The sequence below is a fragment of the Delphinus delphis genome, chromosome X, assembly GCF_949987515.2.
Source record: "Delphinus delphis chromosome X, mDelDel1.2, whole genome shotgun sequence".
Classification (NCBI taxonomy): Eukaryota; Metazoa; Chordata; class Mammalia; order Artiodactyla; family Delphinidae; genus Delphinus; species Delphinus delphis.
The window spans coordinates 23,563,545-23,586,270 of NC_082704.1; the positions used below are offsets into that span (position 1 = coordinate 23,563,545).

The following is a 22,726-nucleotide window of genomic DNA, read 5'->3' on the forward strand; positions in this document are numbered from 1 at the left end:
CAGTATTATGAAAAAGTTCAATCATATTAAGTCTTCCTAAGTTCTTCCCCTTTCTCAATTCATTTGATTAGAGATTCTTGGTTCCTTTTCCGTTAATTTATATCAGACAGCTATTAACTACTAACACTCTGGATCTGTGCTGCATGGGAAAAAGATCTGATGCTTGAGTTTTGGGTAACCTTTTTGGAGTCAGGGTTTGAGAAGTTGGAAAGAACAGTATATCTGTATGAACCACAAAAGAGCACAAGGATTTCGTATGTACTGGTCTTTTAGTGTATTCATGTCTCTAATGCTACATCATGTCTGTATTTTTGCTTCTGGTATGAATTCATAATCCGAGTATAGTTTCATCAGGTATAGACATCATTTTATTGGGATATGGTCAAAAGCAGCTCCTTTTGCCCCATTAAATTTAAATTGTTTTTCCATTTGTATTTAGGTAATGACTAATGGGAGTGGGTAATGCGGATGCTTTCCAAGACCAAAATGATCTGTGGCCTAATAATTTGACTACTGGAGGAGTAGCGAATGGAGGATGATTGTGCTGCCCTCTGAACACTTTGCAGACTGTGCCACCTCAGGCTCACCCTGTACTTTAAGCAGATTATGGTTGGGAATCTTCTTCACTGCACCATAGAAAATGGTATTGACATTTGGAGAACACGCTTCGAGGAGATGGCAGCAGTGACTCAGCCAGTCATTACGACTCCTCTGTGTGCTGGGTGTATGCAGGAAGAAGATCACAAATGAGACCCAAGCACTTGGTAATTTCCAAATGAGCAATTTCAGCATAGGAGCTCAAAATTACAGATCAGAGTAAATTACCATTGCTTTAAATGTTAATTCTTACTCTTTTCAAACCAACCACACATATTTATTTCTCAGATTTACATTTTTGTGTGGGTTTTCAAGGTGCTATCTGCTTCAGTGGGAGTTGAAGGCACATGGTGTGCCAAAGCATGAGATTAAGAAATAAACATAGGAAGGAAAAGATTAAAGTATTTGAAAATCTTTCTTCAGAAATGTGCAATGAGGCCTCATTATTTTGAATCCCAGTAATTAAGAATTTATGAAAATTCAGCAAGGACTAGGTTGAATTTTACTTCTATTTATGAAGAAAGCATTGGCTGAATAACACTGGTAATGAAATCACACAGGGCATCTTTGCTATATTTAAACTAAACTTTAAAAAATACCCTTTAGGAGGACCTTCAAGATGGCGGAGGAGTAAGACTTGGAGATCACCTTCCTCCTCACAAATACATCAAAAATACATCTACATGTGGAACAACTCCTACAGAAAATCGACAGAACGCTGGCAGAAGACATCAGACTTCCCAAAAGCCATGTGGCTGACAGGGTCTTGATACTCTGGCCAGGTGTCAGGCCTGAGCCTCTGAGGTGGGAGAGCTGAATTCAGGATATAGGAACACCAGAGACATCCTGGCCCCACGTAATATCAATTGGCTAGAGCTCTCCCAGAGATCTCCGACTCAACGCTAAGACCCAGTCCACTCAACGACCAGCAAGCTCCAGTGCTGGGCACCGTAGGCCAAACAACTAGCAAGACAGGAACACAACCCCACCCATTAGCAGAGAGGCTGCCTAAAATCATAATAAGGTCACAGACACCACTAAACAAACCACACGATGTGGTCCTGCCCACCAGAAAGACAAGATCCAGCCTCATACACCAGAACACAGGCACTAGTCCCCTCCACCAGGAAGCCTACACAACCCACTAAACCAACCTTACCCACTGGGGGCAGACAGCAAAAACAATGGGAACTACAAACCTGCAGCCTGCAAAAAGGAGACCCCAAACACAGTAAGTTAAGCAAAATGAGAAGACACAGAAACACACAGTAGATGAAGAAGCAAGGTAAAAACCCACCAGACGTAACAAATGAAGAGGAAATAGGCAGTCTACCTGAAAAAGAATTCAGAATAATGATAGTAAAGATGATCCAAAATCTTGGAAATAGAATGGAGAAAATGCAAGAAATGTTTAAAAAGGACCTCAAGAACTAAGGTGCAAACAAACAATGATGAACAACACAATACATGAAATTAAAAATATTCTAGAAGGAATCAATAGCAGAATAGCTGAGGCAGAAGAACGGATAAGTGGCCTGGAATATAAAATAGTGGAAATAACTGCTGCAGGGCAGAATAAAGAAAAAAGAATGAAAAGAATTGAGGACAGTCTCGGAGACTTCTGGGACAACATTAAATGCACCAACATTCAAATTAAAGGGGTCCCAGAAGAAGAAGAGAAAAAGAAAGGGTCTGAGAAAATATTTGAAGAGATTATAGTTGAAAACTTCCCTAATGTGGGAAAGGAAATAGTCAATCAAGTCCAGGAATCACAGAGAGTCTCATACAGGATAAATCCAAGGAGAAACACGCTAAGAAACATATTAATCAAACTATCAAAAATTAAATACAAAGAAAAAAATATTAAAAGCAGCAAGGGAAAAACAACAAATAACACACAAGGAAATCCCCATAAGGTTAACAGCTGATTTTTCAGCAGAAACTCTGCAAGCCAGAAGGGAGTGGCAGGACATATTTAAAGTGATGAAAGGGAAAAACCTACAATCAAGATTACTCTACCCAGCAAGGATCTCGTTCAGATTCAATGGAGAAATTAAAAACTTTACAGACAAGCAAAAGCTAAGAGAATTCAGCACCACCAAACCAGCTTTACAACAAATGCTAAAGGGACTTCTCTAGGCAGGAAACACAAGAGAAGGAAAAGACCTACAGTAACAAACCCAAAACAATTAAGAAAATGGTCACAGGAACATAGTATCGATAATTACCGTAAATGTAAATGGATTAAATGTAAATGGATTAGATGCTCGCACAAAAGACATAGACTGGCTGAATGGATACAAAAACAAGACCGGTATACATCCTGTATACAAGAGACCAACTTCAGACCTAGGGACACATACAGACTGAAGGTGAGGGGATGGAAAACAATATTCCATGCAAGTGGAAATCAAAAGAAAGCTGGAGTAGCAATTCTCATATCGGACAAAATAGACTTTAAAATAAAGACTATTACAAGAGACAAAGAAGGACATACATAATGATCAAGGGATCAATCCAAGAAGATATAACAACTGTACATATTTATGCACCTAACATAGGAGCACCTCAATACATAAGGAAAATGCTAACAGCCATAAAAGGGGAAATTGACAGTAACACAATAATACTAGGAGATTTTAACACCCCACTTTCACCAATAGACAGATCAACCAAAATGAAAATAAATAAGGAAACACGAGCTTTAAATGATACATTAAACAAGATGGCCTAAATTGATATTTATAGGAAATTCCATCCAAAAACAACAGAACACATTTTCTTCTCATGTGTTCATGGAATATTCTCCAGGATAAATCATATCTTGGATCACAAATCAAGCCTTGGTAAATTTAAGAAAATTGAAATCATATCAGGTATCTTTTCCGACAACAACGCTATGAGACTAGATATCAGTTACAGGAAAAAAACTGTAAAAAATACAAACACATGGAGGCTAAACAATATACTACTAAATAACCAAGAGATCACTGAAGAAATCAAAGAGAAAATGAAAAATTACCTCGAAACAAATGACAATGAAAACATGACAGCCCAAAACCTATGGGACAGAGCAAAAGCAGTTCTAAGAGGGAAGTTTATAGCAATACACTCCTACCTCAAGAAACAAGAAACGTCTCAAACAACCTAACCTTACACCTAAAGCAATTAGAGAAAGAAGAATGAAAAAAACCCCGAAGTTAGCAGAAGGAAAGGAATAATAAAGATCAGATCAGAAATAAATGAAAAAGAAATCAAGGAAACAATAGCAAAGATCAATAAAACTAAAACCTGGTTCTTTGAGAAGATAAACAAAATTGATAAGCCATTAGCCAGACTCTTCAAGAAAAGAGTCTGGCTTCAAGAAAAGGGAGAAGACTCAAATCGAAAGAATTAGACATGAAAAAGGAGAAGTAACAACTGACAGTGCAGAAATACAAAGGATCATAAGAGATTACTACAAGCTACTTTATGCCAATAAAATGGACAACCTGGAAGAAATGGACAAATTCTTAGAAAAGCACAACCTTCCAAGACTGAACTAGGAAGAAATAGAAAATATAAACAGACCAATCACAAGCACTGAAATTGAGACTGTGATTAAACACCTTCCAACAAACAAAAGCCCAGGACCAGATGGCTTCACAGGCGAATTCTATCAAACATTTACAGAAGAGCTAACACCTATCCTTCTCAAAATCTTCCAAAATATAGTAGAGAGAGGAACACCCCCAAACTCATTCTACGAGGCCACCATCACCCTGATGCCAAAACCAGACAAAGATGTCACAAAGAAAGCAAACTACAGGCCAAGATCTCTGATGAACATAGATGCAACAATCCTCAGCAAAATACTAGCAAACAGAATCCAGCAGCACATTAAAAGAATCATACACCATGATCAAGTGGGGTTTATCCCAGGAATGCAAGGATTCTTCAATATATGCAAATCAATCAATGTGATAAACTATATTAACAAACTGAAGGAGAGAAACCATATATTTATCTCAATAGATGCAGAAAAACCTTTTGAGAAAATTCAACACCCATTTATGATAAAAACCGTGCAGAAAGTAGGCATAGAGGGAAATTACCTCAACATAATACTGGCCATATATGATAAACCCACAGCCAACATCGTTCTCAATGGTGAAAACATTTCCTCTAAGATCAGGAACAAGACAAGGTTGTTCACTCTCACCACTCTTATTCAACATAGTTTTGGAAGTTTTAGCCACAGCAGTCAGAGAAGAAAAAGAAATAAAAGGAATCCAAATCGGAAAAGAAGTAAAGCTGTCACTGTTTGCAGAAGACATAGTACTATACATAGAGAACCCTAAAGATGCTACCAGAAAACTACTAGAGCTAATCAATGAATTTGGTAAATTAGCAGGATACAAAATTAATGCACAAAAGTCTCTGGCATTCCTATACACTAATGATGAAAAATCTGAAAGTGAAATTAAGAAAACACTCTCATTTACCATTGCAACAAAAAGAATAAAATATCTAGGAGTAAACCTACCTAAGGAGACAAAAGACCTGTATGCAGAAAACTATAAGACACTGATGAAAGAAATTAAAAATGATACAAACAGATGGAGAGATATACCATATTCTTGGATTGGAAGAATCAACATTGTGAAAATGACTCTACTACCCAAAGCAATCTACAGATTCAGTTCAATCCCTATCAAACTACCAATGGCAGTTTTTACAGAACTAGAACAAAAAATTTCACAATTTGTATGGAAACACAAAAGACCCCGAATTGCCAAAGCAATTCTTAGAAAGAAAAATGGAGCTGGAGGAATCAGGCTCCCTGACTTCAGAGTATACTACAAAGCTACAGTAATCAAGACAGTATGGTACTGGCACCAAAGCAGAAATATAGAGCAATGGAACAGGATAGAAAGGCCAGAGATAAACCCACACACATAGGGTCACCTTATCTTTGATAAAGGAGGCAATAATACACAATGGAGAAAAGACAGCCTCTTCAAGAAGTGGTGCTGGGAAAACTGGACAGCTACATGTAAAAGAATGAAATTAGAACCCTCCCTAATACCATACATATAAATAAACTCAAAATGGATTAAAGACCTAAATGTAAGGCCAGACACTATAAAACTCTTAGAGGAAAACATAGGCAGAACACTCTATGACATAAATCACAGCCAGATCGTTTTTGACCCACCTCCTAGAGAAATGGAAATAAAAACAAAAATGAACAAATGGGACCTAATGAAACTTAAAAGCTTTTGCACAGCAAAGGAAACCATAAACAAGATGAAAAGATAACCCTCAGAATGGGAGAAAATATTTTCAAACAAAACAACTGACAAAGGATTAATCTCCAAAATATACAAGCAGCTCATGCAGCTCAATATCAAAAAAACAAACAACCCAATCCAAAAATGGGCAGAAGACCTAAATAGACATTTCTCCAAAGAAGATATACAGGTTGCCAACAAACACATGAAAGGATGCTCAACATCACTAATCATTAGAGAAATGCAAATCAGAACTACAATGAGATATCACCTCACGTCAGTCAGAATGGCCATCATCAAAAAATCTACAAACAATAAATGCTCGAGAGGGTGTGGAGAAAAGGGAACCCTTTTGCACTGTTGGTGGGAATGTAAATCGATACAGCCACTATGGAGAACAGTATGGACGTTCCTTAAAAAACTAAAAATAGAGCTCCCATGCGACCCAGCAATCCCACTACTGGGCATATACCCTAAGAAAACCATAATTCAAAAAGAGTCATGTACTACAATGTTCATTTCAGCTCTATTTACAGTAGCCAGGGCATGGAAGCAACCTTAGTGTCCATCAACAGATGAATGGATAAAGAAGATGTGGCACATATATACAATGGAATATTACTCCGCCATAAAAAGTAACGAAACTGAGTTATTTGTAGTGAAGTGGATGGACCTAGAGACCTTCATACAGAGTGAAGTAAGTCAGAAAGAGAAAAACAAATACTGTATGCTAACACATATATATGGAATCAAAAAAAAAAGGTTCTGAAGAACCTAGGGACAGGACAGGAATAAAGACAGAGACGTAGAAAATGGACTTGAGGACACCGGGAGGGGGAAGGGTAAGCTGGGACAAAGTGAGAGAGTGGCATGGACATATATACACTACCAAATGTAAAACAGATAGCTAGTGGGAAGCAGCTGCATAGCACAGGGAGATCAGGTCGGTGCTTTGTGACCACCTAGAGGGGTGGGATAGGGAGGGTGGGAGGGAGATGCAAGAGGGAGGGGATATGGGGATATTTGTATACGTATAGCTGATTCACTTTCTTATACAGCAGCAACTAACACAACAATATAAAGCAATTTTACTCCAATAAATTTGTTAAATAAAAAAAAAAAACACCCTTTAGCAAAATACAAGTTTTTGTCTGTTGAGTCAAAACCTACATTGTTGTAATCTCTGCTTGTTAGTCCTCTTCTACCATTTTGGAACCAAAGAGACAAATTTAACCCCTTTTCCATGTGACAGTCCTTCACATTTTTAAAAACAGCATATGCCTATCTCCCGTTTTCTTTCTTTTCTTCAGGCTAAAAATGTCCCAGTCCTTCAACAATTAGTTCATGACATGATAATAGGTTCCCTTGCTGTTCTGTCTCTCTCCTATGGACATCTGTCAATATTTTATTGATCCTGATAATTCACATGTGATTTAACCAGTGTTGGTTATTGCTTGCTTTGGATAGGTGCTGTTATTTTAGCAGCCTAGGATTGCTAATACTTCTAAATAGCCACATTATATTGTTAATCAATTTCAAGCTTGGATTCAGCTAAAGCATGTTAATTCTCTTCATAAAACCTTTGCTCTATAACAACCCACCATCCATGTATCAAGACTCATTCCATTCCAACCTGCTTTTATCTCCCTTGTTTTTAAAACCCTTCACCCCAGCCCTGTCTCCATTTCTCCCCTATTTTCACATTTGCTCAAATCTGGTAGACGGTCTTTCCCACTTATGCACTGCTCTCATTGTTACCTACTCAAGGCAATTACACCTGTCTGTCCCTTTTCCTGACATCTCCTACTACCTAGAGACCTTTGTGGATGCCTCTTCCACGAAGCTTCCATTACTGACTAGTCATAAATTCTCCAGAGATGAGTAAAGTCAAGGTAAATCAGTTACAAGCAGTGGAGAAACCAATTTGAAGAATTGTACAACAGACATTTAAAAATTCAAAATAGAACTGGATAAATAAATTATAGCATATATACATGGAATACTATGCTACTGTTAAAAAGATAGTTCAATCTCTATATAACAAAAGAAAACATTTTTTCAATATACTGTTAGAAAAAAGCTGCAAAATAACATTTATAGTGTAGTTCCATTTTTGTAAAAAGAATACACACTTGTATGTGTATAGAAAAAAAATTGAAGGAATTGTCAGTAGTTACCTCGGAGGTGTAGAATTACCAAGAACTTCTACTTGCACTGTCATTTATTTATGTAATGTTTGGTTTTTTTTTTCATTTTTTACAAGAAGCAGGTATTATTTTCTGTAAGTACAAAAGCAGTAAAGATTAAAAAATACAACTCATGCTGTCCTCTCAGCGTGTAAGCTCCTGGAAGACATGGATGACAAATGAGTGTTGCCTCTTTATGCTGCCTGCTGCCACAAAGGCGAGGCCTCTTAATAAACACTGATTTTATAGATCTTTTTATACTTTTGTTCTTTGAACCATGTAGATGTATTACCTATTCAAAAATTAAATAGAAAAAGCATACTGATTTCTTAATGAGCTTGGGTCTGGGGCCTTCTGGGCCTTTCTGAGCAAGTCAGAACTGTAGCTTGACGCTGCAGTATCTTCTTACCATGAAGAGTTTCTCTGTGTCTGCTAGGGCATGTGGCTGTGTACTCAAGAACGCTGGGGAGAAATGGTCACCTCGGTTCAGTACATGTCAGTGAGCAATCCACAGAGAAAAGCGCTTTCATTTGTTTTCATACCTAATTTATTATAGTTTGACTGTTTCCTGTTACAGCTGACCAAAGAGAGTAATATGAGTGTGAGGGAGGAAAAAAAAGAAAAAAGTTTGACTCTGGAGGCAGAGCAGAAGCAGGCGCTGGTGCTTGTAGAAGGTGAGGTGTGTAACAAAGCCTTGGCTTTGTGAAAAATATGCCTGCTGCTTTAGCAGCTTCAGAATTGTCCCTTACTCTGTGTGAGCTTTCATGCGCCCAGCTTTGCAATACTGAAGGCTACTTTTATTTGAGCAGCGAATTCTCTCAGTCTGACTCCAAACCACTGCTGCTGTCCAACTTCTGTTTCTTTTTCAGTTTAAAGAATGGGAGTTACCACATAGGTAACTGGGTGAACGCTAGATTGTCATCTGCATTCAACCAAGATAACATAGGAACATGACAGTAGAGGAGTGGCAAGGTGATTATGGATGAAGTGTTGGGCCACAGCTATGACCAATCCAATCATGCTGGACTGGTTGTTGGGCTACTCTTGCTAAACAAGGAGGCCATATTGGTGATGGGTAGTGTCGGGATGCTGTGCTGTACCACCCAGATTCCCCTTCAGCACCAAAGGACTTATTCCTTCAGCTTCTGGGAAAGTTGTTGGCCGAGGAGAGCTGCCTAGCTTAGAGTAATACTCCCTTCCCAGGGAAGCCTGCATCCAGTGACTGGTTGTTATGGGGAATCGAGGCATAACCTCTTCACTCCAAATGGGGTAACTCTAATGGGCCATCCCAACTTCAGGGCTCCCTGAAGGGTAGGTTGAGGTCTTGTTAGGACTGCACCATCTTCTCCTTCTGCCCAAACTTGCTTCCTTCTTTTCCTCCCACAAGTGTGTTTTTTTTTTTTAATTTTGATTTTATTGGAGTATAGTTTACTTACAATGTTGTGTTAGTTAAAGGTGTATGGCAAAGTGACTCAGTTATACATATTCATGTATTCATTCTTTTTCAGATTCTTTCCCCATATAGGTTATTACAGAATATTGAATAGAGTTCCGTGTGTTACACAGTAGGTCCTTGTTGGTTCCCACAAGTGTTTTTAATGAGAGTATTCCCCAGTAAAATTTTGCATGCAAATTTCCATCTCAGAACCTACTCCTAAGGAATTCAATCTGTGACTGTTAGGTTGACCTCATGACAGGAATGACAGCGGATACCAAAAAACCCCCAAATCTCAAATCTACAATTGTCAAAATCATTTTCACAGGGGGAACAAAGGCCAGGATTTTGTTCAATGTACAAACAAAATGAAAAGCTGCTCTATGCTGAAGAAATTTAGTATTTGATCTGAAAACACAGAAGAATAAGAAATAGGATATAGACATATGGATGTTGGTAACGAAGACACCCAAGGAAATATAGCTGAGGATAATTTTCTCCTTTCTGCTTTATGTCTTCCAGCAAGGGCTAGCAACAGCTGTTGTTCCTCATGAACCTGTACCAGGTCTCTCTGAGCCACACCATCTGTACTTCTGACAGGGTCTCTAGCAGTCCCCACATGATGGGGGTCTCTGATATTGACAAATGGGCTCCACAGGAGTGCTGGCATTTATAGCATTCTGTGCCTGACTAGAATTCTTGGAATCTTCCATAAAGCCCCCAGAGGGATTGGTGACCCTCTCGAAATGTTCTAGAGAGGGAAATTGATCTTTTCCAGAGGGTAATTCAATATTTGTCCCATTGGCCTGTGATAGAAACTGCCTTTTCAGTATTTGCAGGTTGAAAAAGAGAGGCTCAAAATGACCCATATAAATTCTTGTGGTTTGCATGTTTTAGTCATAGAATCACAGCATTACGGGCTAGACGGACTCTTACAGATGACTCAGAGAAGTCCTACAGAATTTTGTATTGTTAACAATAACAAAGTATTGTTAACTGTAGTTAATGTACACCATGCTGTACCTTAGATCTCCAGAACTTCTTCGTCTTGCAAAACTGAAACTTTGTACCCTTTGACCAACATATCCTCACTACCCCCACCCCCCAAGAAGGCACTTTCTCAGGGTTGTGCAAATGTATCCTCACTTGCCTCACCCTAGACCTGGCCCTAGAAGCAAGTCTCTTCACTTCCAATTTAGTGCTCTTTCAAGTATGTGATGCTGCTAAGCCTACTTTATGGGTCTCATTTCAGGATGCCCTTGGCAGTGTTACGAAGTGGACAGAGCCCTTTCATCTTCTTGATGCCACACAAGAACCTGATGTTCCCTGTCTACCCAATACCCCAACTGGACCTATCACCACCACTTCTGGCTTTTTCTTTCCTCCTTCCCCACATCAAAACTTCCTTGTCCTATGTCCCATTCTCTCAGCATTCTGTCCTCTTCTAGGTGCCGGCGTAAGAATGGCTAGTGGCTTATTGTGTTACCCCTCCAGCTAACACAGTTGCCTTTTAGTGGTGGCCTTAACACAAGTGAGTTTGGAAGGAAAGGAAAAGAGGACGTTTCGCATCGTTTTGGGGTCTGCCCATCTCCTGGTGTCATTCAGATAATGAATGTCAAAGTTGGTGATGTGCTTTATGATCTCTAGGCTATGGCATTAACAGATGAACAGCTGATACCTTGTGGGTATTTCAGGGCCAGTGCTGTGAAAGATCCTCCACGGGTCAGTGTCAGTCCTTCCTATCTTGCTCAACTGAATCCAGCTGAAGAAAGCATTACTCTCTTTTTCTGTATCTTCACTTACCTCTGTGTTTCTCAACTCTGGTTGTACATTATAATCACCTTGGGAGCTTTAAAATATTGATGTCCAAGCTTCACCCTGGACCAATTAAATCGGTATCACTGAAAGTGATTTCTGGCTTTGTTTTGCTTTATTTTGAACTCCTTGGGTGATTCCCATGTACAGTCAGAGTTGAGAACCACTGACCTATTGTAATGGCTACCCAATACAAATGAGGTTTATGGAAGCAGGTCTCTTTACTTAGGTGTCCTTCATGACTGGCAGTAAAGTTCTGGGTAAGAAAAGCATGATTCAAGAAGGGCTATATACCATCCAGAAATAAGCAGACAAAGGCACAGAGTCTAGGGGGAAGCCTCAGGCCAGGGTTACAAATTGCTTTTTACTGTGGTAGATGAGGAACCTGGGAACATTGTGTGGGAAGCAGACTCTAATGGACTCAAAGCACTTTGCAAATGTCTTTCTTCTTCTGAGGTAGCATCTGTGTTTTTCTAAGTACAAAATCCACATGTGCTCATTTTGGACATTTGAGAAGACACAAAAATGAAAAAAAAAAGTATGGGTGACTCTTGCTCAGGGATAACCACTGTTAACATTTGATGTATTTCTTTCCATTCTATTTAAAATAAATATACTGCACAGTTTTTATTTTAGTAAAATGGATTGAACAATTTGTGTCCTATTTTTAAAAAATTTAACATTATATCTTGGACATTTTCTTATGTTATTAAATGTTTTTGAATGTGATTTTAATGGCTACACAATATTCCATCCATCAGACATACTGTAATTTTTTTTATAACATGCACATAATATGCAGGAAAGTTCCAAGTGTACTTAACTATATAATTACAGCTTTCAGAATCCTTTGTTGAAGACTGTTATAGGTAATTGTGTTTATTTTATTTTTGGTTTTTTTTTAATTTTTATTTTATTTTTATACAGCAGGTTCTTATTAGTTATATATTATATATATATATATATATATATATATATATATATTAGTGTATATGTGTCAGTCACAGTCTCCCAATTCATCTCACCACCACCACCCTCTCCCTGGTAGACACACTATAATTTATTTAGCCATTCCCCAACATGAACATTTCAACTGTTTCTAATCTCTACCTATTGAGTGATGCTGTGATGACAACAGACATACAGCATCTCTAATTACTTCCATAGGATAAATGTCTAGAGGTAGGAATGTCAGGCCAAACATTTGTGAACGTTTTCAAGGCTTTTGATATACATTGCCAATTTGCCCTCCAGAAAGGTTGTACCACTTCATGTTCCCATCAGCAGAATATGAGAGTACTTGTCTCTCTGCCCCCTGCCTAGCATTGAATAATATATTTGCCCATTTGATAGGGGAATATAAAAAGATTCTTTTTTGTTAGCATTTCCTTTATTATTAGTAAAGTTCGTGACTTTTTTCATTTCTGTGTCCATATTTATGCCTTATTTTGAGAATTTCCCATTTATTTCCTTCATTCAGATTTCTATTGTGATGTTAGAATATATGTCTTATTGATTTATAAGAGTCTTTATATATTCATGATATTGTCTGTAATATATGTCACATATATTTTAATTCAGTTTATTTGACATTTAATGTTGTTTGTGATATACTGTAATTAACAGAAGTTTGACATTTTATGAAATTAATATTCTTATTCATCAAAAAATTATGTGAGATGAAAGGAGGCAAATGCAAATTCCTCTCCTGATCTTATTCTAGTGCTCACCTGGGCTTTGAACCCAAACCCTATGCAAACCACTCTCTCCATTTCTTGCAACTGCTTTGGTCTCCATGGAATTTCAGACAAATTTCTCTCGTGTATTGTGGCAAGGTAAGTGATTGGCAGAAGCTACATATGGAATCTGAAGGTGACTGCTGAGATACAGTGAAGAGCACAAAAAGAGGCAGAAGAAAGAGAGAGATAATGAGTCCAATTCAGTTATTTTGTGTTATATTTTGCCATATCTAAAAAAACTGATATTTAAAAAACCTAAACTCAAATGCAATACTTCAGGATACAATTATTCCTATTACAAAATGTACTTTTCTTTAAAAAGAATTCACGGAAAGATTCCCATAGCACATTTGAATCCACATTTTGTTTGTTTTGTTTTTGTTTTAACTTGTTTTAAACATATTTGTTTTCCACAAAAATCAGTATAGTGATTGTCTAAATTTGACGTGCTAGTGCAGAAACTCTTCTGTGTGTGAGGAGTTTGAGATGGAAGATCAAGAAACCCTCTGTGTTTGCATGTGGATGTCAGTCTGTGGATTTTATGGAACAGGATAAAAAACAAATATTCATCCACACCCAGCCCAATTTACCCATGGCAAACTAAGATTTCCCTGAGGTCTTCATTCCTCATAATTGTGTTTGTTTAAGTTCCCCTTTAATTAAGAGCTGACCCTCTGCAAATCTTCTCTTCCTTGCAGCGGCATTATTAGGATGGGACTTTAGCTAATTTGTAGAGTCAGTGAACAGAAAGTGCCCCCAGTGTCCCAGTTCTGTGTCCTTTTCCTTTCCCCCAATACAAATCCTCCATTATTCCAAATCCAACCCTTTACTCATACTAGACTGTCCATGACTGATTAAAGCTTCCATTGTGATCCCCTCCATGAAGAATTTATGCTTTAAATTAGGATCAAAGCCTTAAAGCAAAAGGGCAACTGTAATGGAAGAAATTGTAGACTACAGTAGGTAGGCAAGTATTGTTTGGCAGCTTGAGGTATTCCTGATTCCAAATATCCCACAGAGGAGGCAACTTCCAACTACTTGTCAAGTTTAAAGTTGGCCCTGAAGCTAGCTGTGCATGTAATCCTGCCTTTTCCATTTTTCTTTTTCATCCAGTTCTTCATTATGAACTTTGTCTCCCTGCTGGTGAATTATGTGGCCCCATTCTCCACACCATAAGCTGAGAAAGTATACCCAAATAGTTATGTCAGTGTCGTTGAGTGAAAGTAAATTTGCTTTGTATTGTCAACTGAAAGGAAATTTAAAAGACTGTCTGGAGTAGGTTTGCTTAAGGTCTGGGAAAAGCAGAAGAGGCAAGCCTTTTGATCCTCAACCACACAGCGTCTGATATAAAAAAGTAAAGAATAAAAACAACTGAGAGCAACTGGAGTTTGGATGAAAGGGGCTACTGCAGTGCTTGGGTACAGTTTCTTCGCGTTTCTGTTTGGTATGTAGATAATTGTCCTGGAATAGACTACCTGCAATGCAAACTCACAGAGGGTACGAGTCATCTCAAAGTTGCTCTGTGGACTGCTGCACAGTTAATAGATGTCATGGGATGATTGATCATGCCCATTAATGGGGTTTCTTATATAACATTTCCTCACTTGGCTTTTAATCCCCTTGAAATCAGTAATTTTCAGCACAGATCACATGACCGAACCTGCCAGCCAAGCAAGTAGTGAGCAGTCTGGGTGTCAGCAGGCACTTTACGGGCACCTGGAAGAGACAGCTGGCTGCAGATCTCAAGCAAAGAATGCACTTGCCAGCCCTGGTTGTGTGGTGGTGGGGAGAAGGCTTTATGCATGATTAAAAAGGGGCCCCACTTACAGGTCGGGGGAAGAAGTGCTACCAGTCAGCCACATTTTACCTTCTTCCCAGGTCTGATTTATTCCGAATAGAACCTAGTGGCCACGATTATGAAGATGGTTCCTCACCCTGCTACCCCTCCTTCAGCAGGGGAGAACTGCGAGTCGGTTCCCAGAAGTGGGTGTATTTTGCATTGAGCTTTCACATCCTGGGCTTCCCTTTGTACACAGTATTTACATGGTGGCCTGTGTGTATAGAGTAGTAAAGTGAATTGACCCAGCTGGGACTTGAGTTCAGAAAATATGTGCTTGCTTTCCATTAAGCAAAAGGCTTCATATCAGGAAAGTAACTTATCTGGAAACATTCTTCAGTATTCTCAATTTTGAGAAAGCAAGGCCAAACCAAACCTCTTAACATTTCTGAGCTTCGGGGAGGGGGAGGTGTGGATGATGACTAACAGAAATAAAGAAAGGCCGCGGAAAGTGGGGGTGAGTTTATGTCAAAGATTAAAGGGGTCTGGATCTGACTGCAAACGACTGTGGCTTATTCTGCCTGCTGGAGCGCTGAGGCTTCTTGATCCTGATACTGTCAAAGGTAATATTAAGGTCAAGCTTTAGCCTGGAGGAAACAGAGGGGTGAAATATACAGTCCTGAGGACAATGGAGAACACACTTTTCCCTTGAGGAAAAAAGTTTCCTTTGACTTAATACTGTAGTCTAAAAACTGTTTGGGAAACATCCAAAGTGGGATGTGCAAAACTTACAAGGTAGGTTAAGAATTTTCATATGCCTTCCCCCATACTAAAAAAGGAAAGACACATCTAAAGACATCACCAAGATCAACTCATTTTAATTAGTTGTTTTCTTTAAATTGAGTTTTTCCAGTGGGGATATGAGAGTGGATTCAGAAGTATGGAGAGGCTTACAGGCTAATGTTTCATGTTGTGCAGGCCTTGGGCTCCAGGAAGAGTGACTGAATCTTGCCTAAGCTGCAAAGAAGTTAGGTTGTCTCAGGTGTCCAGAATTCTCGTGAGTCTCTTAGAATTCTCAAACACGAGAGCCACAATTTAGTGATGGTCCCAATCTCTGCATTGTAGAAATGAGAAACTGAAGTCCAGAGAGAGAAAATGGTTTACCCGGGGGTAGATCTCAACTTGAATATAACCACAATGCTTTTCGTGTTTTAACTTTCAATATTAATGTAGAATGATGTTTCAGTTGTGTTTTCTGGATAAAGATTCGTTTTGGTATTGAGTAAAAGTAAAAATCCAACAGGAAGGGCTTCCCTGGTGGCGCGGTGGTTGGGAGTCCGGCTGCTGATGCAGGGGACGCGGGTTCGTGCCCTGGTCCGGGAGGATCCCACATGCCGCGGAGCGGCTGGGCCCGTGAGCCATGGCCGCTGAGCCTGCGCGTCCGGAGCCTGTGCTCCGCAGCGGGAGAGGCCACAGCGGTGGGTGGCCCGCGTACCGCAAAAAAAAAAAAAAAAAAAGCCAACAGGAAAATCATTATGAATATCCCTTGTAGATTTGCCTACAAGACTTCTGTGACTTCCTTAAGGGCTCTGCTCATTCCTTCAATACTTTTGCATAGGGGAGCCCAAGATTCCACAAGTAAGTTTGTGTATTAGAGCACATCTTCCTCCTCAAATCTAGCTGGGACTCCCATTTGCTACCGGGGCCCACTCTAATCTATACAGGCTTCAAACGCATGGCTTAGCTCATCCTCGTCAGGGCACAGCCCTCTCCAGCATCTTCAGTCTCCAGTGATTAACTCTGGCTGCCCCTGACACCTAGAAAAGCCTCCCTCCCATAACATAAACCTCTCCTCATTCATTAAGACTCAGCTCAAGTATACACGCTACTATATATGAAATAGATAACTAATAAGACCCTACTGTATAGCACAGGGAGCTCTACTCAATACCCTGTAATGACCTATATGGGAAAAGAATCTAAAAAAGAGTGGATATATGTATGTGTATAACTGATTCACTTTGCTGTACAGCAGAAACTAACACAACATTGTAAATCAACTATAATCCAATAAAAATTAATTTAAAAAATATAGCAATAAAGAGCATTGTTGCAAAGGAAAAAAAAAAGGATGACTCGGCTCAAAACATATCTCACCAAACAGATCTCCTGATTGAGATGGAGGGAAATGAAGGTCCCAAGCTCTCACAACCCTCCTCTATTAGTCTGAGAAACTTAGGCAACAGGGGGTGACCATTGTCTCTCAGGGGTTATGGTGTGACACCTTTAAATCATTGTTGGAATAATAGAGTTTTTTGGTACTGTTATGTATAAATTTTTCATTCTCATTACTCATATTTTATGTTAAACCCCCTTTCCTTCCACTGTCAAGTTTGGGACAGAAGTATAAAGTATAAAGGCATTCATTGAATGCCTACTTTGGACTGGGCACTGTGCTAAGGCATTTATACACATTATTACATTTAATCCTCCCAACAACCCTAAGCATAGGTAGTTATCCCCAATTAACAGATGAGGAAATTGAGTCTCAGAGAGGTACAGGTTTATGAATAAAAGCACATAACTAGTAAATTTCGGAGCTGGGATCTACACCCAGGTTTGGCTTCGAAGCTCATATTCTTTTTTTTCCTCATCAGTGGCTGAAATTACTCTGATATGTGTAGTTGCCCAGGAAAGATGAAATCATTCATTTTTCTAAATGTTTCTCCGTGACAGGGAGGACTCTAGAACACATTGCTGTATAACTACCAGAAGGCACCCCAGGACTTTTCAGGCCCACTAGGATGCATGCTGTGCAGTCAACCGTAAGTGAATGCTTAACAGAAACACAGTCAGAGTTCTCTGGATAATGGCATATCTCTCATCAGTTAATCACCACCTTGGGAGCAGAGCTGGAGTTACTAGACTGGGTGGGTTTTATCACTGCTTGTGTCCTTATTTCTCACTCTGTCTCAGATGCCCTCTGCCTCCAAAGCAGCTGTTTTTTCCTGATTTCCCTATTTCTGTCAAATTTCCCAGTTATCAAATCTGAGCATTATCTTTGACTCTTCCATTGCCCTAGGCAAACATGAAGTCAAATTAGTTCATCCTTTCTGTGTCTTCCCCCTTCTTTACATTCCCATTACTACCAGTTATTTTGAAGTAATTATTGGTATTTTCTTGGGCTACTGCAACAGTCCTTCCCCTTATATCCAAGCTGCTCACTAAGACCGGCTTTAACCTTCTCACTCTTGATTATGTAATAGCCATGCTCGTTCTCAAAAATCTTCAAAAGTTTTTCTTTGCCCATAGGATAAAGTTCAGAGGAGGTATTATAAACGTTTCAACTTGCTTGCAATCTAGGATTTATCTTCTAAGAAAGCCTTGAGAGGCTTATTAAATTGGATGAGCATGTGGTTGTTCCTTTCCCATTCTGGGACTCAGTTTCTTCAGTATTCTATTTTGAGGGATTCCTTAGGATTGTATAAATAGGTACTGTCAGACAGTTTGGAAGGTAGATCAAGAACATTCTATTCTGATAATAGGCAATTGGAGGCTAGGACTGATAGAAAAGGAAAGATAACCTGAAAGAGGGACAGATAGAGAAAACTTCTTTCTAAACATTTCTGCTCACTTACCCTCATGGTTCCTAATTAGTGTTTCACTTGGAAGTTGATCCTTTGGCTACAGCTATGAGCATAAAGCAAAGAGATGTAAACAAAGTCAGCTCCACTATTGGGCCCAGCCTCCTTTGCCACCGATGGTACAGATTACTAAGAACGTTGCCTGGCCAAGATGGAGGAAAAAGTCTGGACCTGTGGACTAGAGGAAAGCTAATTGGCCCAAGAAGACATCAAAGTCATGGCCTTGTGGCTTCATTTAGCCACAAGATCTACTCAACTGTTAACTAGTTGCAAAGGACAAGCATATGGCTATGACTGAATTTAGGAGTGCTTCAGCAAACTAGAATCTGGGAGGTTTACAGAGGGAGAGTCCTGAATCACTTAGAGTTACGATGCCTACCCTAGTCATGAACTGTTGGGGAATTGCAACGGCTAAAAATTTATTTGAATAAAATAAATCTAATTAGGAGCCATGTAGCTAGTCATTAAATGATTGGGTTAGTGGAGGGACTAGTCAACCATGCCCAGAAAGCTTCTGTGTTCATTTAGGCAAAGTGCTCGGTGACAGAACATATCAAAATGGCTAAGTGAGTTCCTCTTGGCTGGGAATTTGATCCCACTGGCTAGTGTGCTAGGTCTTACATATCATTTGGAAGGAAAAGTGGAGTTTTAGAGTCCTGTGCAGATGAAAGTATTTATTAAACTCTCCAGAAGAGGTAAGTAACCAGCTTAGGAGGGCACTGGCAGTGGACAAGAGGGAAACACTTAATGATAAACATTTCTTTAGCTGGGAGACTCCACCAGAGCCAGCAATGGGCCAGTCCAGCAAGACTCGTGCCCATGCAGCCACCAGGGAGTGTAGGTGTGGGACCGTTCTGGATCCTCAAGTAGGCCTACTTTTAAAACCTTCTTAAATTTGCCAGCGTGTTTTTAAAACACTGTTTGACAACCCCCTTAGGCCATAAAACATGATTATATTTTGGATCAAACCACATCATCATAATGCTCTGGAATCTTCTTAGGGGAACCTTCCCATCTGCAGTGTTTAGCTCTGGAAATATCAATGTAACAGAGCACCCCTTAAGCCGAATACAAATATTCTTTAAGGTTTATTTTGAGCAAAGAACACAATCAGCAGCAATGCTGAAGGGGAAAGGGTTTAGGAATTACTTTGGGAGAGGGAGAAACAAGGCGGTGAATTTCTCCAGCTAATTTTTGTTTTAACAACCCCAGGAGTTATACAACTTGTGCCTCAGAGGAGAAATAGACATGCTCTGTCCAGCATGGCATTGATGCGCTAACGACATCTGGTGCCTCCTCAAGGGGTACATTGCTCTCCACTGAGGAGCTAAATAGAGCAAAAGGCATATTTCCTATAACCTTAAAGCTATGGCAACTGCCCAGAACTTAGCTGGCCCCACTTGGATAGAAGATTGTTTTCTTCAGCGTGAAATAAATGGATTGTGCCTTTGATGATGGAGCTGTTTCTGTTGTCTTAACCACTGATGCAGATCACAGCATGAGTGATGGGGCAGTAGCAGCCATCCAGAGCCACTGTGAAAGTGGATGCTATGAATGGAGTGGCTGGACCCAAAATAAGTTTGGCCTGCACAGTTGGCTTCAGGAAGCAGGGCGGGTGCCCAGGAAGGCTTATTCAAGTAACCCGGCTCCCAAGAAAAATAGTCTATGCCAAGGTCCAGATTTGCCACACCCTCTGCACAGCTCTGGTTACACTAAAGGATGTTTTTAGCCTCCATATAAAAGGATGCTATCGTTAACTGCTAAGAAGAGGGGTCACAATCTCTTTCTCCAAACAGCACAGTTGGGTGTAGCTCATTCAGAAGATGGTATGTGTTCTTGCTACTTAAAGTGTGGCCCCTGGATGAGCATATTGATGATAGAAGATCCTAAAGATGCTGTACTGACACCTTTGCAGCATAAAGTATGGTCCATGGATAGCAACACTGGTCATCACCAAGGCTGCTTGTTAAAAATGCAGACTCTCGGGCTTCCCTGGTGGCTCAGTGGTTGAGAGTCCGCCTGCCGGTGCAGGGGACACGGGTTCGTGCCCCGGTCCGGGAAGATCCCACATGCCGCGGAACGGCTGGGCCCGTGAGCCATGGCCGCTGAGCCTGCGCGTCTGGAGCCTGTGCTCTGCAACGGGAAAGGCCACAACAGTGAGAGGCCCGTGTACCGCAAAAAAAAAAAAAAAAAAAAATGCAGACTCTCAGGTCCCACGTCAGACTTAAATGAATCAGAATCTGCATTTTAACAAGGTTCCCAGGTGATTTGTAATCACATAACAATTTAAGAAGCACTAGTCTGGTCCTTATTATGTATCTGCTGAGAACCACACTTTAGATGGTTAGCACGGATGGGTGATTCAGGAGGGAGAGCCCAGGCTTAGTAGAGGTAATGGATGGGAAGTGAAGAGTGTAGGGCTAGAAGGGGACAAGGGAATGAACTGACAAAGGTTGGAGATTGACTCTCTTACTCAACCTAGGCCCAGGACAAGCCTCTTGACAACATGCTGAGAAATTTATGTTGATGGCTCTGTGACATACTGAGTAGCAAGTCAGGGTTCTTATCTACTGGGCAGACCCAGGGAAAATCCTAGCATTACTGGGCTGGAAGGAACTCTTTAGTACTCAGTCCAAATGGGCAGCCTAATCTCATCTGTGACTCTGTTGTCTTCCCTTTCCCATCAGCCTTGGTGGCTCACAAGGGCTGTAGCCTAAGAGTTCTTGGAAGGGAGACTATAGAGCATAGTGGTTTCCCATACAGGTACGAAGGGCTGCGTGTAGGGCAGACCTCGGACTGAATCCTGCAGTAAGGAGGAACAAAAGATCCAGAGGACGGTACCCAGCCCTATTTGCCTAGGCAGCATGGAGGCTGTAGATACCCGATGGGAAACTCAAACGTGCTCAGAGGTGGGGAATGGGGAGTTAAAGCCACCAGAGGAAGTGCTGCAGTATTGTTAGCCCTCAGTTGTGTCTCTGTCCTATGCGAAATGCTGTGATTCAGTTCCAGTTTTCAAAATACTCCTGAAGTTTTGCCTCCAGTGGTTGTGGTCAAACAACAAATTCCATAAATCCCAGATCAAATCCTACCAACCTGAGCCATTCAGTTTTTGTTTTCCTTGAACCAACCATAAAATCATGATGATACAAAGAGAAATGCTAGATCCTATTAGCATCCCCCACCCTGAGCCCGACCCCAATTTAGTCAGCAAGAGCTATGGAGCTATGCAAAATTTGACAGCTGATGGGATGTTTGATTAAAATTGATTTTAATCAATTGATTAAAATTCTGAAGGTGGTCCTCAAGGCCTCCCAAGGTTGCTTCAAGAGTGAAGATGCTGTGAGGTCTTTGTCCTGACTTTGCCTTGGTGGTGGCTGCTGGGAGGTGAAAGGCTTGTAAGCTGTTTCCTGTCCCTAGAGCCTAACAGTCCCCTGTGCCATTTTAATTCGATCTTTTTGGATTGGAACAGAATGAACAAGCAGGGGAGGTTAATTATCCTAATTAGAAAAGAAGTAAAGTCATGGCCCTTCTAGGTCAGACACTTGGACAAATCTCCCCTGGCTCCAAGCTTGGGGCATTAGCTCGTCACTTGAATGCCAGAGGATACACAAAGCATCCTCTCCAGTCTTCTGCCAGAGTCCCTAGAGCAAGACAGAGGAAGTCTTTTCAGGAGATCGTGTGTGATAAGCCTGTGCCCGTGGGCCTGAGAGAGGGTTATCTGAAGGTGGTAGATATGTGGGCATAGCTGGATGGGTACATGTGTGTTGGTTCAACCCCAGGTTTCCCTTCTCTGTAGGGCCAAGCAAGCTCAATGTAGCTTGCTTGAAATGTGGTCATTTCAAAAGATATGCGTCTTTCCCCAAGCCTCTTGATATCCTATGTTTAGCTGGCTCAGGATGTTGGTATCTTTCTGGAAGGTAAACTCCTCTGGTACTCTGGTGGTCCTCCTTAGGTCAATATATTGCTGTTGGATTTATTGATTCCCAGATGCAACACCTTCCTTTTCCTCCACTCTCCAAAAACCTTCTATTCTCTAAGTAGATCAATCCTGCTCCCAGTATAGAACTTGCTTTAGATGATGTACGTGAAAGTTCCTACCAGTGTCTGGCACATAGTAGGTCTCATTTAATGTTAGTTTACTCCCTTTCTTCCTACAGAGAAAAGTGTCTGGGACACAGCCACAATAGTCACTTGTTCTGCTCTCTGAGCCTTGTATTTGATGTATGATATCTGATCGATTTGTGATCTGGTGACAAAGGG

General features: G+C 40.3%; 1 protein-coding gene and 1 long non-coding RNA gene across 5 annotated transcripts in view; one reads left to right on the forward strand and one right to left on the reverse strand.

Annotated features, from left to right (window-relative positions):
• LOC132418504 (uncharacterized) overlaps positions 1 to 22,726 on the forward strand; it is a 330,667-nt gene that overhangs the window by 157,544 nt on the left and 150,397 nt on the right. Inside the window, exon 3 of the long non-coding RNA XR_009518004.1 lies at positions 17,559 to 17,647. This is a non-coding gene — a long non-coding RNA (uncharacterized lncRNA). The remainder of the gene's footprint in view (positions 1 to 17,558; positions 17,648 to 22,726) is intronic.
• The window catches only part of GRIA3 (glutamate ionotropic receptor AMPA type subunit 3), a 288,864-nt gene that overhangs the window by 148,745 nt on the left and 117,393 nt on the right, over positions 1 to 22,726 (reverse strand). The window lies entirely within an intron of this gene.